At 38.0% G+C, this 18509-nt stretch overlaps 1 protein-coding gene across 7 annotated transcripts in view; it reads left to right on the forward strand.

Moving 5' to 3' along the window:
• The window catches only part of LOC130571242 (inactive N-acetylated-alpha-linked acidic dipeptidase-like protein 2), a 218607-nt gene that overhangs the window by 22406 nt on the left and 177692 nt on the right, over positions 1 to 18509 (forward strand). For 2 of the 7 annotated variants that reach the window (XM_057362090.1, XM_057362091.1), the window contains one exon: positions 92 to 122. The exons of the other annotated variants lie outside the window; for them this stretch is intronic. The gene's annotated coding sequence lies outside the window, so the exon portion shown is untranslated. The remainder of the gene's footprint in view (positions 1 to 91; positions 123 to 18509) is intronic. 7 annotated transcript variants of the gene reach the window in all.

Below are 18509 nucleotides of genomic sequence, written 5' to 3' on the forward strand. Positions count from 1 at the left end.
TTAACAGGAACATTTTTTCAATTCATTTACCCAGTATATTCATTCATATATTTATTCAGCATTTTGTTTTTGTCATCTGACGTGCTTTCAGGCCCAGTGTTCCTCCAGTCCTGTTCCATTCAGTGAGTTGTTCTCCGTTAGAGATCACTTTAAAGTTCTGCATGATCACCACCAGCCTCACAAAACAGCCTGAGTCAATTCACACCGTGTCACCTCGCGTTTCTCGGTCCGCTCTGCTGCAGGGGATCAAACAGTGAGGAAACATCCCTTTCAGGCCGGCTGGGGATAGGACAGGCCTGGCAGGACAAATGAGGTGGTGTCTGCTAGTTCAACAGAGCAGCTGTAAATAGCTGTTTGTTGTATTACAGTTAAGCTATTTTCTTAGCGTGAATCTTGCACATGACACTTTGCAGCTGTTGTCTCGAGCGCTGATTTATTCATGATATTCCTTTAAAAGTCAGAAGGTAAAATAATGTATCTCCCCATGCTAGTTTTTACAGATGAAAAACTCTCCATGGGTTCGTGGAGGATTTGTCAGTTTTGTAATAGATTTTGAAGGGGGGAAAAGTTACCAAGAGACGAAACGCAAACAGATCATTTAGCACCGTGAGTTGCTATGAAAAAACTGTGCTCATGTCTCTTTAAATGTGACAATTGAAATAGACACAGATGTGAAGGGTTTCTACGGCATTGGATATTGCAGGCTCTCAATTGGAGTCAGCCGTCCAGACATTCTGCTCATCCCGTCTCGAATATAATCCATGTCCGTGGAACCCACCTGCACTGTTTTAATGCCTAAAGCATGGAGGTCATTTTGTGCACAAAGATGTTTTAATGAATAGTCATTTAAATGCCTGAGCTCACCCATAGAGGAAGGCAATGGGCGATTTGGCCCTGCTCAATTTGTCAGCTAAATAAATGCGGCAGAGTACTGCACTAAAAAATTCCCTAAATGTTTTGACTGCATGTGCATTTAATTCTGTGCTCTTCCTCTCAGGCTGTTGAATACAGCAGAGTAATTTTCGTTCTGGCATATGCAATTCGTTCATTTCTACTTTATTTGATTTGTATTCTTACTCTGTGTGACCTAGTTAATACTCAACCCTCGAACAGGTCGAGAACTCTGAGTCATTGTTACACAAGTTCAAGTGACTCACAGATGTTTCACAGTGTGCACTATTGCCTGTTGAAATCTAGATTGTTTTTCTATAACGTTCACCTTACTTACACTGTAACAAAATGTAACTTTCTAACAAGACATTTTTCATTAATTTTATGTATCATTCCATTGCCCTTAAAGCACAAGCAATGCAGTGCAGAATTCAAAATACAGGTCAAACAGCAAATAATAATAAAAATAAACAGAATGCAATTTGCAGAATTCAAAATATAGTATAAATATAAATAAAGCTGTAAGAATGGTTTTTTTTTGTAATAAAAAATAATAATAAACACATGCAGTGCAGAATTCAAAATACAGGTGAAGCAGCTGTAAACGAATAAGGGAACGAATAAATGAATGAACGAATTCCTTCATTTTAATACAGTACATCGTGTCCTATTTTTTACAAATTTTTAACAGTTCATGCTACCTGCATTAAAGAAAACAATTGGGGAAAAATTAGAATTTTGTAAATGAAAGGAATAGTTTGTCAAAATATAAACATTCCCTGATGCTATCCCTGATGTACACTTTACAACTTATTTTCTTAAGTCATCTTATAGTATATGATAAGCAACACTGCATAGATCCAAAAACTGTTTTTAGCTTATTTTGTGAAAGATACATTGCAGAGTCACGTAATAATGTGTGGTTCATCATGAGACACACACAAAAAACAATAATTTCTATCAAACGCAAATTATTCTCAAGTTTATTTTGTGCATGTGATTCTACCTGGATGGCACAATGTTGGAGACGGCAGTTAGTCTTTGGCCTTCTACTAACAGATTTATGAATGTGTCAGGAAAGACCGTATCATCGGCTATGACATGCTTGATTGCTAATGGAGCTAGGGGTGTTGAGCCTGACAAACAGCAGGTTTAAAAGTTTGGCTGAGGAACATTCCCTAATAGATTCAGCTCTTAGCAGAACAGAAGAAACTTCATGGTGAGATGTTATGGATAATGGTACACAGATTGTAGAAATACACAATGTCCCTTTGTTATGATGTCATTTTCTCAGGGAATCTCAAAGGACGGAGACTTTTTGATTAAACCGGTCGTCTGCCGCTTTTAAGGCTCTTACGAGTAAGTAAAGGGAGAACCTATTGATCACATGACAGAGCTGTAGAGAAGGGAAAATCTTTCCGATTCAGATTGTGTTTTAGCCGCAGGGTCAATGGATAATGGCACTTTGTGGGTAAGATGGGTCCAATTTGTTCACCCGTCATATTTCTTATAATAGAACTTCCAAAAAGGCTAAATGATTGCGTAATCTGCAGTAAGTTGCAGTAAAAAGAGAATTTTCCCATTTGTCCTACAAAATAACATTGCAACATTTTATTGGCTGTGCACGTTACTGTTTCGTGAAGGAAGTTCGGTTCTCCTGCTGCAAATACCAGTCACACACTTGGCCTAATGCTCCAGTATCAGGTGACCTTTACTCTTGCCGCTCTATTGTGTGGAGAGAGGATCAACCAGTCTTATTTATCCCCTCTTTTTTCATAGATGTGTTAACCTCACAGCCTGCCTTTCTAAAACCTTCCTTTAGCCTATAATTATCATCCTGGCCAGCTTTTTAAGACTACACTGTAATGACATTTTTATGCTATTGGTTTTATGTTTCAGTTTAAGTGGCCCTGTCTTTCCAACACATACAATTAAGATGAACAATGTTCAATGTACTTACAGTAATTCATTAATATTTGTCAATGAGGTACATTGTTCGACCTGCCTACTTTCTGTTGTTTGCTTGTAAATGGTGAAACAGTAGTTCAATAAAAATGTTCTCTCAGCGTCAATGAAGAGTCATTAGCAGAGAATAATGCTTCTTGGATGTGCCACTTGTTTATATTTACTGCATTACAGTGCTGGAAATCATGCAATAATACATTGCATAGTGATGTCTGTAACATAAATACTGGAATGGATTTTTTTACGTTTATCTCAGGCCTTTTGTTGTGCAGCTCTCTAGATATAAATCCTTTCCAGGTATTCAGATGTCTTGCCAAATGTCTTTCAAACTAAATATGGAATTTCATAAAGTGCAGAACAAACAAGACCTATATTAATGCTGGTAGAGAAGACTTTAAATGTTCAGTAATTCCACTGGGACTTTATCTTTAATTTGATGAGGTCTTTGTTCGTGGTCTGACATTATCAGAAGTGATTATAATGCTGTTCAGAATGAGTAGCTTAAACGGTTTGATTTAAGATGTTGCGGTAGGCTTTATATAATATGCATAAATCATGTGTGAATGGATTTGCATTATATAAGAACATTTCAAATTTAGTAGCTTTATTTGACAGAACTATAGAACAATCATAATCAAAAACAAAACATTGCGCAGCAAAACATCATTAAAAAGACACAAGTAGATATATAAATGTATCAATGTTCTCTTTCTTGCCTAAACTAATTCAAATATGTTTATAGGTAATCTAACAGGGGTCTTGACCTTGGGGCCAGTTGGCTCAAATAATTGCACAAAAATGGTAAAGCATTGATGTTAATTCTAGGAAAACTATCATTTATTAGCACAGGGATTAAGATTTAGTTTTTAATGCAATGACAATTTCTAGTATAAGTTGAGTTGTTAAGTGTTTTTTGGGGCGCTATAAAACTTTTATTTGTGAGACATTTAAAGTGACAGTTCACCCCAAAATTAAAATTGTCATCATTTACTCACCCTCTTGTCATTACAACCTGTATGACTTCTTTCTTCTGCGGAACACAAAAGAAAATGTTTTGAAGAATGTTGTCAAGCGGCACCCATTGACTTGCATTGGTTTTGTGTCCATACAATAGAATCAGAATCAGAAGAGCTTTATTGCCAAGTGTGCTTGCACACACAAGGAATTTTCTTTGGTGTTGGAAGCTTCTAGTACAGACATTCAACACAATGACAATACAATATAATACGATTTACAGTCTAAAAGATTCTAAAATATGCATATATAAAATAAAGACTATTTTTACAGAAAATGGGGGATAATAACATAGAAGAGAATGAGTTTCTTTTGTGTTCTGTGGAAAAAAAGAAAGTAATACAGGTTTAAAATGACAAGATGTGAGTAAACGATGACAGAATTTTTATTTTCGTGTGAACTATCCCTTTAGATTTGCGAACAAAAATGTGTGTAATAATGCAATAAATGATTGTATTTAGATATAAACAGATACAAATGGCTTGCCTTAACAAGTTATATACAGGTATTAATCTTTTGAAAGAGGATATAGTCATGGACAAGGACATTGGGTTGTGGTGGGACAGACTTTTTGAATTTGAAACTAAAATAATAATATATATAATAATATATATACAAATATAAAGAAGAAATTTAGCTGATATTTCAAAGGAAAAGGGAGGACTTTGGCCTTGGCACAAATAAATGAAGGTTATCATCATAGCCACAGTCTTTTTCTCATATCAGCCTGTTTAATGAAAATATGGGTCATCTCACTCAATTTTGCTGCCTCTCTGTTCTTACCCTCCTCTTTGAAATACGTTTGCACAATCTTCTCCTAAAGGACATTCTGTTCAACTTAACGGGCAATAATTTAAACTGAATTTGATCGTCACTATGTCCTTTCTAGAATAATTAGTGACAAATTGATAAATATTGCTGTGATTCTTTTAAAAACAGAGCATTGCCACTGCATGTATCGTCCACACATAATGTCTCACACACATAAATGTGTTTTTTTTGCTACAATTGTCTCAAAGGCATAGTTCAACCCCAAATAAAAATAATATCGTTATTTACTCACCCTTGTGTCATTCCAAACCTTTATGACTTTCTTTCCTCTGCAGAACACAAAAGAAGATATTTTGAAGAATATTGGTAACATTGATCCCCATTGACTTCCATTGTATGGACACAAAACCACTGAGACATATCTCAGAATATCTTCTTTTGTGTTTCACTGACCTAACACCCATCGGGAATATATTATGACAGATACTTAATGCAACCAGCCCATCTAAATTGTTCATTTCCTGAGTGCCTGTTTTACACACTTTGAATTCAAAGTAATTTATTGAACACCCTGGTTTACTGTCATGTGATGATTTGTGAGCTGTCAGCTGGTATTGTCTTTTTACGTCTTGCACATTTCAGTAAAAGCTTGATGATTGTATTGTCTGGCCCTATAAGAACAGGCGTCAGACCATAATTAAAGATGACAGATTTTTTGCATATTCACATCCTCACCAGCAGGTTTTTGTAATTTACTGACGCTCCCTAGTGCTCTTCGTTGCGGCAACGGCGGTTTCTCAATGTTCCCTTTCAGAACAATTCTGAGTGATTCCTTTGGATGTGTGCATTCAACTGACAGACCAAAGAGTCTAATTCGCTTACCACGAATTACAAAACATCAATTATTTGTGACAGCCTAGAAGGTTTACGCATGCCCTCATCACATTGTGCAGCAACAGTCATCGGCGATGACGTTTAACCCTGTTTAAAATCTGCTATTCGTCTCCCATCTAGTTGTCATTCTCACCCAAACTCTTTTGCAACAAGGGACTAGAATTCAAATGAAGCCACAAGCTCTTAAACCCAATGAAGACAGCAACAAAGTCACATGATTTTTTACAAGGTGTTCCAGCTGTTCTTATTGGCTGAGACCGTCATTTCTTTCACATCTGTCCCCTCTTTGCAATGCATTCTACAATGAATCATATCCTTCGAAGAGGCGGCAATGAAAATGGCAGGTCCCAGAGGAATCACAGGTGACCTCTGACTCTAATCTGCAAGTGCCTGTCAGGTATCCTTATTCTTTAGTTTAGTCTCAAGCAACAGCAGTTTCAAAACGCCAGCCCCGCATGAACCTACCGTCTGCACAGGGAAACCAATATGATTGACAGTCTCAGCGTGGGGAAATATGTCTCCCATCATATTTTGAGCAGGATTCCTTAAAATGCAGGGAAAGGACAGAGCTTATCTTTCCCTAACACCTGTGCATGGCCTACTTTAGCACTCCGCGGTTCACACCTAAATAGGTGACAATGCTATTTGTTGTGCTTTAAGAGCATGCTAAAGAGGTCAGATATAAACAGCATTGGCATTGTGTCAGACTTTTATTTTATTATTTATTTTATTTGCAACCATTTTCCTCACTTGAAAGACGACTGCTTATCTAACCCACTGGCTATTTCACGTACATTATGCATCACCTCGCGCTTTTTTTTTTCAACACCATGCGGGTTGTGTTGAGGGTCACAGTGCTTAGTGTAATATATCTGTGTATGTCCTTAATTTAAGGGCAAAACATCAAACACAAGGTCTACTGCATCTTTATTCACCTAAAACATTAGGAAGTAGCTCTGATACTGGTACATTTAGAAAAATGACATTGTCCTTGTCAGGTATTAAAGGTGAAGTGTGTAAGCTCTGAAATATGAAATTTGCAGTTTCTGTAACACTCCGGCATTAGTTAGCAAAACAGACAGCCCCGCCCCCCAGAAGCTATTGGATGAGCCGGTGTTGACGTGTCTGGCTATGCTGCCTTTACATGCTCTCGGAATTTCGATAATTCCCACTTCAACCTGGAAATAATTTATGGAACCGTGTTCTTTTAATGTTAGCAGATACTTGTAATGTTTTAATGCTACTAAATCATTAGTAAAATTCATGTTACTAAATACTTTTAAGGTTACTAAATCCAGATGTTGCTTCGGGGTTGAAGTGGGAATTATCGAATTTCTGAAAGCACGTGAGGTGTCCCAGAACTGTTTGCTTCCCTACATTCTTCAAAATATCTTATTTTGTGTTCAAGAAAACAAAAAAATATATACACAATTTATTTTCCCTACTATGGTAGTCGATGGTGCCTCAAAACTGTTGGTTGCTAACATTCTTCCAAATATCTTTCTTTGTGTTCAACCGAACAAAGAAATGTATACAGGTTTGGAACAACTAGAGGGTGAGTAAATGATGACACAATTTTCGTTTTGGGGTGAACTGTCCCTTTAAGCAAGAACATGTGGAAAAAAACACACACTGTGGATTTTATAGCCTCCGCCTGGCAAGAAGTCTGTTTCAGGGTGAATGTGTTGGTAGAAACTGATCTTTTTGAAGGCCCTCTTTTCACTCTCTGTCCACCTTTTTATGCTCTCCATCTCCCTTACTTCATCCCGTATCGGGTCACCAATCTCTTTTTATGGCTTTGAAAGCGACTAGGTCAAGCATGAGGTCTAATCTAAGTTTAATTCACTCCATCACCGTGAAAGATCATAGTATTGGGGGAGGGATGTTGGATAAAGGCCCCTTATCCTTGGCTGTCCTCTCGCTCAGCTTGTTCTTCTGTTACCCTTGTAGGCCTTGTATGTAACCTTGGCTCTGCCAAAAATGGCATGTTTTGTCGCGAGCGCCGTGTTTGTGCTAACAGTTCTGTGATCTCCTGAACTTTCTGGCATTTTGCTCGTTGGCAGATGAAAGGGGTTAATGCTTTGCACTCGAGCTTGGCATCTCCTTGTGAAAAGCTGTTACATGGGCATTTAACTTTTAAAACATGTCATGTTAGGATATGATTTTATGAGTTTGACTTGGATATCTGACATTGAATGCTGTCTGAGGATAATTGAAGCATTGAAGTGTACCAAATGACAGTAAAGTCATATGTTTTTTTGTACTTTTTTAAAATAGCGTACTCTAGATGACACTTCAAGCTTATTATATAGAATAAGTATATCTAGTATAGCATTTAAAATATCAGTTTATATTGCATTTTACCTGTTTACCTTGATTCTATTGCATATGATTCTAAAACCAGACCCACAGAAACGAAATGAACACAAAAGCATTTGTTCTGTTTTTGATCATTTTGTATTGGCAAAACAGCATTGCATCAGCTGCTAGGATCTGCTTTTGATATTTTAAAACAGGCATATGAACAAATTAAGGCTCTTTTATGTGTGTAACTCATTTTAGACTGATGCCACATATCAACAGGAAATAAAAGTTGTTTCTGCGAATAATAAATATCCAGCTTAGACAAAAGGGACAGTGAAAACAGCTTGTGCGCTGCATAGGAGATTAAAACTTCTTATCGCATCGCCTTTAGAACAAAATATTTGCTGAGGAAAATGACACATAATAGGAGGTAATTTACACTTGAAATGAACTTTAGATTAGTGTATTTGTGTGCTCTTCCAGCACTAGCCTAAAATCCTAAAGTCTACAATACTCTGGCTATAGTTAATAATCTTACATACTGTAGGTGCAAATTACTAGGCAGTCGGACTTTTACATTATCCAAGCAAACACAGAACATTCCCCTAACATTAGTTTCTGGTTCCCAGAATTTTTTTTTAAGGTTTGTCTTTGGTTATCTTTACGTAATACAACCTTATTTTCGTGGTTCCTATAACGTCAGGGGAACGTTCCCCTAATGTTAGTTTTTGGTTCCCAGAACGTTATGAGAACCAGAAACTAACGTTCGATTTCCGTAAAGAAAACTTTCCTGGATAACCAAAAACGAACCTTAGAAAATAAAGTTCTGGGAACCAAAAATTGTTAGCTGAGATGTTCCTTCACACAAATCGGCATAGCTACTGGTGAAAGGCTTGAGGGACTGTGTGTGGTCGTGCGATGTCATCTGTCAATCATTAGGGTCAAGGGACTGTCATCCCTCAGGTGATTCACTCAAAAAACTGTATATGGAACCCTTATGGTTAGCTGTTGTCGTTCTGAAACCTTGTATTTCCATATTTGGTGATTTTCTTTGCCATAAATCATTATTATTAGTCGCCTTTTATGTTTTGCAAATATTTAACCAATAAAAAAGTGCTTGTCAAGTTTGGCAAAACAGTGCATCATATTTTAATTGTTTTTTTCCCCATTTCCTGAAAAAAAGCGAATATGGACAAGGTTTCAAAAGGACAGCGATGATATGTGAAAGTCCAGTGAGTTAATAATTAATATTATTAAAAGTCAATTCAGTTTTATTTCTACAGCACCAGATACATTTTAGTGCAAGAAGATGCCAATTCCAAACAGTGAATAAAATTATTTGAGCGACTTCGTCTTTTGCCTGGTATCCTTGAATCATTGCAATTTACATGTAAATGAGTTATTAGCTTAATAAACAACGAACAAACAGAGTAATTATTTAATTACTGAGAAGAGGATCTAAAGTATACATGGGTCTGAAAGCCTTCTGGTTTTATCATTGGCTTAATTTGGGGAATTACATACAGCATGCGCTACTTCAATTACAGAAGAGCGATATCACAAGGTGAAGTGATAGAACTTCTCTTCCTCTCTGCTTTCATCCGGCTTTCATCAGACTCGTGAGCATTAATACACTCAGGAGCTGTGCCGCTAAGTGCCCTGCGGGGTGCATGGCGAATATGACATTGGTGGCAGTTGTGTTGGTAAGCAGCCCCGCACACCCCCTGCATCAACAATAAGCTGCTGTTGGTGATTAGGCTGGCGGGCGCTGAGCTGTAATATGCCCTGGGAAAGCATTAATCTTGTGGGTTCCTGCCCTTTCCCTAAAGAGCTCTGATCAAAGCATGACGGCGGGGCTCAAGGACAGTCGATGACTTTGAGGGTGGGGACGGAAAGGCAGGTAGCACCAGATGGAAAGTTCAGACCCTGCTTGTTTCAACGAAATGTCACAACTGTAAAAAAAGGTTTTATAAGCTATCAATCATGCACAGCGACCACTCCAGAAATAGTCAAAAGGCAACTGATATTAGACCTCTCTGGTGAACTGTGGAGGTAATAGAGCTTGGCTTAGGTGACGTTCTGTTTTTTTTGGAATGGGGTGGAGGTTATCGGAGGACTGCCCGGTTTCAGCACATCAGGTCAGAGGAGAGAATGAGAAGAGGGGAAATGACTTCACTGAACTGTTAACAGCCACTTTTGCACATTACTTTTAGAGCAAAAACACATCGTTTTTCACTAACCAGCTGCCTGTCAAGTCAAACCAGATATAAGTTTTGATATTTTATACCAGTGGGTGCAGGACACTGTAGTTCATTTATGTAAGTGAGGATAGCAAAATAAAATAAACTGCGACAAAAAAAATAATTTTACATAATTTTTCTGTTATTTATTAACTTTTTTTTACAATTTTTTCATGTATTTTTATAAACATGGTCAGAAGACGTAAAATTAAAGAAGAAGGCAGGGAAAACATGTCATTTTACATGAAAAAACAGTTATGTCAAGGTTTATTTCTGGTGCTCCTGCTGCCGGAAAATAGTTGTTTCTTTACTGAATTTTTTAAAAAGAGCCCCTCTCTGTGTCCAGTATGACATCTTGCACAAGGGTGTGTATCAGTATTTGTTTTATGTTTCTTATCTCTCATGCGCTGTTGATTTGCAAATGTGCTAACCAGGGAAATTGGCACTTTTCCTGCAGGCACAATATGTTCCAATATTTTGTCTTGCTTATTCTGCCATATATTTATATACAGTACATACTGCATCAGGGCAATTTATTATTGCACCAGTGAAGGAAAATGATAGAGAACGCTGTGTACCTTTGTGACTGAGTGAATGGCTTTATTGTTTGTGTAATATTTATTCTTTACCACGGTACAAATTTTTATATGACATGCAAAGTGTCCTGCCCACTTGCTTCACAGGCAAAATATTTTACTTTGACTTTGCAAAACTGTTGCGCTATCATCTTTTATTGGAAGCTTGTGCTTAGCTTGATTAAGAAGGAGATCATAGTGTGCGATTTATGGTTCCGAATTAGACACAGAGGTTGTGGGTTTGATTTAACATTCAGAAGAGGTGGCGGCTGCTTGTAAAAGATAAAATATTCCCACTCTCCTCGTGTGTTTATTGGGACGCTCGGCGGTTTATTGAAATTGTGGAACCTGCAGATGTCCACCCTCCGTCCCCTTCATTTCCACACGGTATCGGTCCTGTAACAGTCTCCTGTAACAAGTACTGTATTCACAGGTATCGGACAGATTTGTCACATGTGGACATTGTCAGAGAGGTGTCTCACAGGAATTACAAGGTTTTGAGATGAAATCCCAAAAATACACAGTTGTCTAGTGGTTTTCTAGGGGTTGTCTAGTAGTTTTCTTTTGCATGCTTATGTCAAAATCCCTTGAATGCTCCGACTTAAAATTTCTCCAATGATACCAACAGCCGATTATTCAGAGTGATATCTGCTGATACCGATTCAGAATATTAAATAAATATTTCTTAAATTTCTGAATTTCATTAATTCATATAATAACTGTTAATACGTATCTTAACATTTACTTTGTACAGAGCACAAATTCTTTGCATTTTCCTGTTTGACAGGATATATCGGCCCTGATCATCGGCTGTTTTAAACTATCAGCCGATACTCGATAATGGGTAAAATTGCTTTTGCTTTTTTGAGCTGAACAGATAAGCCAGTAAATCATATTAGTTATTCACATGTACAGTAACTCACTCATAGCATTTACATATTAAGTTTATTCATGCTCATTAATTACTTTCAGTGACTTTGGAACTGCCACAAGCCTGTTTCATGCACAGCAGGTGCTCTGTCCTTGTGCGCGGTACAGGAAGTCAACATGCATAATGACCTTCATGAATCAGACTGTAGTGGCACCATTAAAACTTCAGTCACATGGCTGCAGAAGTCACCAGGCAACTTGCTCATAGATGAACTGAGAATGGGATTCAAATGCTAGGCAACAGAAGAGAACTGTTGCTAGTGTTAGTTAGACAGAGCTGCCGTTATACAGGCTATAGACTACATCCACACAAATAATTAAGCAGCTTTTTAAATATATTTTCTTGTCATTTGCATTTCTGAAGAGTGACTTTATGGGAATTCAATTTGCTCTCTCTTCACAGAAACCTTGAAGGATAATAGACTTCAAGAAAGCTTTGCAATGAAGCAATGTATTCTTTCTCTTCAAAAGAAAACTTGATGTCAGTGAAAAAAGTTTGAATTTACACCACACACTGAATGCCTGATGTCTTGTCTTTTTAATGAAAGCAGCATAAAGCAGGCATACAAATAGCCACAGGAGTCATGTATGTCAGGAAACATTTTTTTCTTTCAATGGAATTTTTGTATTTGAATATTTACATTTTTAATCCTACGTCATTATTCATGTATTATTTTAGCAATTACTAATACATTTTTTAAATATTTACTGAATAACTGTTAACATTAGTTCAAAGATCGAACATGAACAATTGTATTAACATTAACTAACATTAACAAAGATTAAAAATGCGGACTATACTATTGTTAGTTTATAATAACTAATGCATTAAATGCATGTTTATTAGCAAAAGGCTAAGGGGTCCTCGGGGGTCACACCGGAAACTGTCAGAATTCTCGCATGAATTGACACAGGTTAAGCAAAAAAAGTAAACATTGTTAATTTACATAGACTTTGGAATAATCCTTTGCGTTTAGAAGACTTAAAGCAAAGTATTAATATGCATTTGATATGCTGTGAAGCTGTTTTTGTATGGGAAAATGTCTCATTTTTTGTTCGAAAGAGGAAGAAGTTAAATAAATTTGGAACAATGTGAGGGTTAAGTTATGACAAAAGTTTCAAGTGGGCCTTGGCTCTCGAATTTTGGTTAACTCTGGTTATTCAAAACACGATTTTTCACTTATTTGACAAAAGATTGGTTCTACCTCTGAACCTTGTGAAAATTTTGCTCAGACTTTCATAAATGTGCCATAATGAGTATTGGAGCAGACTTCCGTAGCTAATGATCCCCCAATTTCAAAGATCATTTGTCACCATTGCAAAGATAACTACTTTATTTTTAGAAACCGAGCATGTACCTTTCTCCCTCTCTCTCTCTCTCACACACACACACACACACACACGCACACACACACGCACACTACACACAAACACATTTTTTCTCTCACATGTAGAAACTGTGCCATCTTGTGAAAAATAAGTGGTTGGTGAAGGGGTGTGCCCGGCCTCACAATATTCAGTATCAATATTTAATGGCTCTCCATTTTGTGTCTCAGGGTACAGACTCAATCTTGGATGGATGTGTGTTGAAGAGTGGATGCGAGTGTGTAACCCAGAAACCATTAGACAAAAAGTAACAAAGAGAAACAGAAAGCGAGTATGTCGTTGTGTGTGGTTTCGCAGATACACAAGACCATGTAAAAGCTTTCTTGCTTTCAGAAAGGGGGATTAGACTTTGCTTTCACACAAACACTTATCTGATGAGCTTCAGGAACTTGACCCTGCCTCACAAACTTCACGGTCAGAGCAGCAGGTATTGAAGAGCTCTGCTAGTCCTCATTACTTGCAAACTGCCGCTTCAGATTTCCACTCTAAGTCTTAAAAGGACACAGTATCTTTATCATTTTTAGATACTGTAAATATATTTGTTTTTGTATTATTTGTGAATTAACTATGCAACAATGCTTTTACACTATTTATCTTCTTGGCAGATTTTCTTACTAATGTGACTTAGAAGAAGCACCCTTATGAAAATACAATGCTCAGGTAATCACTTCATAAAGTGATTTCAAATTTTGTCGCAAATATGCATTTTTAGTCTGTTTACAGTAAAATATAATTTATAAACTATCACTTCAGCATACATTTTAACACAACGGCTAGGTTATCCAGTATGGGTCAAAAACAACCCAGCACGAGGAGGTAAATAAACTGCAATATCATCAAAAGTGCTTCTTTTAAGCTTTGTTTTGAGATAGTTTCTTAAAACATGACATTTATAAGAGGCAAATTACAGGACCATGTCTTCATTTCCTGAACATTGTGACTTCGTCAAAATTATTGGAGTAAATAAAATGAGTAACTAGGTGTTGTGATTGAAAATTAAATTCTGTCTGTCCTCTTTGACTAAATGATCTGCCCCAATTGCCTCTGTCTGCTTGTGTGCGTGTGTGCGCGTGTACATATACTGTATTGTATGCCTGCATTCTGTCATTTTTACTGATCATTTCAGTCTTCAGATCATATGATTTGTTTTAAATTTTGACTCTAAATTCGGATTGGAAAATGGTTTTAGACTGCTGTAAAATATACTGTAAGTGCACACATGTGACTACACATTCTATATTAATACAGTTTAGTGACTAATTAGGATTGTTTGTATGCTTGTTGTGTATTGTTGTATAAACATGAACTTGATATACAGTGAAAGAACTTTTAGACCCAGTTTGGCCAGTTATTTTGTTTATTTTCACTTGTGTTGCTTGCCTAAACTAGCTTGCATGATTATCTCCATCACTGGATCATTTTAGTGAATCACCTTAATCCACTAAAATGTAAAATTAGCATACGGGACTTGTCCTCTTTGGCTCATTCCAGGGTTATTAATTTTATTACAGTTCACACATTTGTCTGCAGGCATCTTAACGTGTGGCTGTCATCTGAATGTTGTGATTCAGATCTTCACTGACAGATTCTTTAATGTTCACCCCATGCGCACATGCATTCACAATATCCCAGCACCTCCTGTCACTGTGTGCCACACAAGGACAAAATTAAATCATAATGTTTTGGCCATTACGCAAAGTAGTAACATGGGCAGTGTTGGCATTAACATTCAAAATTCATTCTTGTAGCGTTGTGGTGGGGAAATTTAACAGCACAATGCACACCTACCAAGAGCACAATGTACTAGACAGAGCTGACCACACCACCCCGTAAAAGCGGGGAAATAACCACCCAAAATAAGGGCAAATAACAATGGCACAAAGGCTTTCCAATTCGAGCCCAGGAAACCACTATCAAAAGGATTGGTAAGTGGCAACGTTCGAAGTAACGTCAGCAGGGCAATATCACGATCGCCAGTTCAGTCCGTCATTAGCGTTGAAATAAGATCTAATACAGAGACGAGCAACAAAGTAGGGAAGCAACGCAACACAGCAGCAAGGTAAACGGCAGCTCACGGCAGATCACTACCTCCAAAAGGTCCTTGACATTCCTTTTACACGGTCATGAACCTGCCGGACATGAAGCAAGAAAATAATTAGTTGAACAACATTAAAAAACGGACTAACATACAGTACATACCGCAGCGAACGCTGCAGCCCATGCCATTCACGGCGATCCCTCAACCAGCAGCATAACATTGGCCTAACAGAGGGAACGGGCAGCCAGGATCCGGCCAACAATAGACAGCAAACTGCAATAATATAAAATTATTTCTCCTTTCACTCCAAACACGAAACGGAAGGCTAAAAATCGAACAACACCCTACCTTCGGCAACCACAGATGACGTTACCGAGGGGTGGTATGAACCCTGGCACATGTCCGAGTGGACAGCTCTCCACCTTATATGCTACCAAGTTCGAGTCTACTAATTAAAATGTGTGAAATCACCTGGCCACACAGGCACAAGTGATTCACTCTGCTACAATCCAAATTAAACATTTCATTTTGAGGTTAAAACTAATTCTTTTCATAAATTAGTTAGTTGCAACGGCAAGAGTGGTCTTCAAAGAACCGAAGAAAGCACACGTCACTCCTCTCTTCTTGGCTCCCTATAGTCGCTCGCATCAAATTCAAAGCTCTGCTCTTGGCCTACAAGACCACCACTGGTTCCGCACCTCCGTATCTTCACTCGCTAATACAGACTTATGTACCCACCAGACCATGTGAATGATGTCTTGTAGTGCCATCCCAAAAAGGTAAACAAAATCACTCTCGCGTACCTTCTCTGGATCTGTTGCACATTTGTGGAATGATCTGCCCGCTTTACAAGATCAGCAGATTCTGTGGCCATCTTTAAGGATCGGCTGAAAATACATCTCTTCCGTCAGCACCTGACCGATTAGTACTGACTTCTATCTCTTTTCTACTCTTTTCCTTTAAAAAAACAAAAAACTCCTTAGCTTTGTATACTGTGGTAGGCTATATGAGACCAGTTTTACTGCGCTTATGCTTTTTGTTGCCCTTATGTTCTTCCAATTGCTTCTATTGTTTACCTCATTTTGTTTACCTCATTCTTCCAATTGCTTCTATTGTTTACCTCAATTCGCTTTGGATAAAAGCGTCTGCTAAATGACTAAATGTAAAATAAAAATCTGTGTATTTAACAATGAACTTTAAATGCAATGTATTTGAACCATTTTCATTTTTATAATTCAGAATAGACCCACTAAGCACAAGTGAAATGTTGAGTCTTCTGTGATGGCTGACCGTGATGCTTACTCGAGTCCCCCCATTCAGTACTGTTGCAAAGAAATGTCAATGGCTTCCAGTAAACGGCTCTATTTCTCTCTCTCCAGCCCACTTCACCTCAAATGATTGACGGAGAGGTGGAATTAGAGTGCTTTTGTAGAGATTGGTGTTTGTGTGTGTAGCCCTGCAGTACAACATCTGCATATGTGTGTGTGTGTGCGCGTTGAGTTCATGATGGTTATTTTACCATCTGATCTGAGCACGCTTCACTGCACCAATGACCTGAAAGCAGCTTGCGAAGGCTTACAATGTCTGAGTTACCGGGCCGAACGCTACGTGTTCTCACCATGATTTATAGCCCCCAATACAGTCAATAATGGCCTGGCCGGAGATGCAAAGCTCACGAAGATTAGATTGCTCTGATGTGGCCGGCACGCACGGCTCTGTAATAAGAGGTGACGGCACCTCTGCCTCTGTGCCGTGTGTTTGCGTTTACGTGCTTTAGACAGTTTAAGGGCATCAGGTGCTGCAGTCAATCCGCTTCCGTCTGTAGGGACTGTGCTTAGATTCAGATGCAGAAACATATTTTCAAAGGATGTGTTGACAAAAGGTTGGAAAGATTCGGCTATAGTAATAATAGCTGAAAAAATATTTACATAGACCCACATACTGTATAAACTATATAGACAATATTGAAGTCATGTGAAAAAATGGGGTTAAGTTTTAGTTTAAGGGCATCAGGTGCTGAAATTTGTTTTTATTTGCTTTAGTCGAGTAGTTTTGCTTTAAATACAATGTTATTTTCGGTATAAATCTGTTCTTGCATGTGAAATCACACATAGCAGTACAATACAGCATAACGAGAACGGCAACACTACTGATGGTCCATAGAGCATAACTTGAATGCGCGCAGCATTAATGACATGTACGGACTGCGTGCCTTTTATCTTGCCCTCAAAGAAGTTTGTTAAATGTATAAATTCGATTATGAAAAATTATGTGTAGATGTTGTTTCATTAATAAATGCCTTTCGCAAATTCATACTTTAAAAAAGTGCCACCCACAATTACGCCTTTGCAGGGGAGTACCGAATTTATGAGTGCATAATGTGGGATGATACGGTTCCATTGGCCAACCCCTCTGTCCACCACATGTCTCTGTCTCCTCAGCACCATCACAAGCCCCTAGTGGCAACTCCTAAGCACTTGAGAGACCTCTCGAGCTGTCTTAAATAATTGGGAGAGTAAGAGTGATTCTTAGCTTTAAGAAATTTGATAATTTGCTTTTATATTTAAGTTTGGAAGTAGGAGTAAATTTCATGAATTCTCAGCACTTAAGACTAAAACGGCACTTTGAGAAGCTTGATAAATACGGGCCCAGATAGTTTGTGAATGTTGTGAAAGGCAACTAAGTATTTAATCCACTTCCTGTGACCGCCAAATGATTTATTGTGTGGCGGTGATGCCATGTTTATTAAAATAGCAATAGTCATGTGTCATAGTCATGTCATTTTATGGCTCGATAGGGTAATGTACATGCATTACTATGCCATACTACAATCATATTTCCATTTCATGTAAAGATTCTCTTCAGCCTTTAATGCTGTCAGTGTGTGTTATCATCACCGGCACCTGCTGTCTGTATGTGAACCCAACCCCGAAACCAGCTCCCATCATCCTCCTGTCCGCTCTCTCTGTTAATGTCGAGAGTTCATTAACCTGATCCGTCCGTAAGATGGGCGAGGGGAGAAGGAAGACAGAGGGAGAAACGAACATAATGAACTTATTTAGTCAGCTCAGAGGCAGAAGTTTAAGTGCTATTTCACAGTTATGCCAAGAACAATTATATGCCTACCAGCACTGGCTTCTACTGGAGAGGTTTATTCAGGTCTTCAGGTTAGGGGTTTTGAAGCTGGAATGGGTTGTTGTTAAAAACTACTTGGATTGTTATAAATAAATGTGTGTGTTATTAGGCTGGACCTACAATTGAGCCGAGCCCAGTGCGACCTGAATAAATAAAGCATGAAAAAATACATCCAGGGGCTTGGACGTGTTTGGACCATGCTAAGATTTCATCTGGAAATGTGGTATGATATTTTTCTTTGTGAAATAAACCCTTGTTATTGGAGCTTAATTTAAAGTATTCCACAGATTTTAGTCTCAACCCCAGTCAAAACGGACTTAAAACGTAAAAAAAATGTATGAGACTTTAGGCTTTTCGTAATGAAAG

This window comes from Triplophysa rosa, linkage group LG20, assembly GCF_024868665.1.
Source record: "Triplophysa rosa linkage group LG20, Trosa_1v2, whole genome shotgun sequence".
In the NCBI taxonomy this organism is placed as follows: domain Eukaryota; kingdom Metazoa; phylum Chordata; class Actinopteri; order Cypriniformes; family Nemacheilidae; genus Triplophysa; species Triplophysa rosa.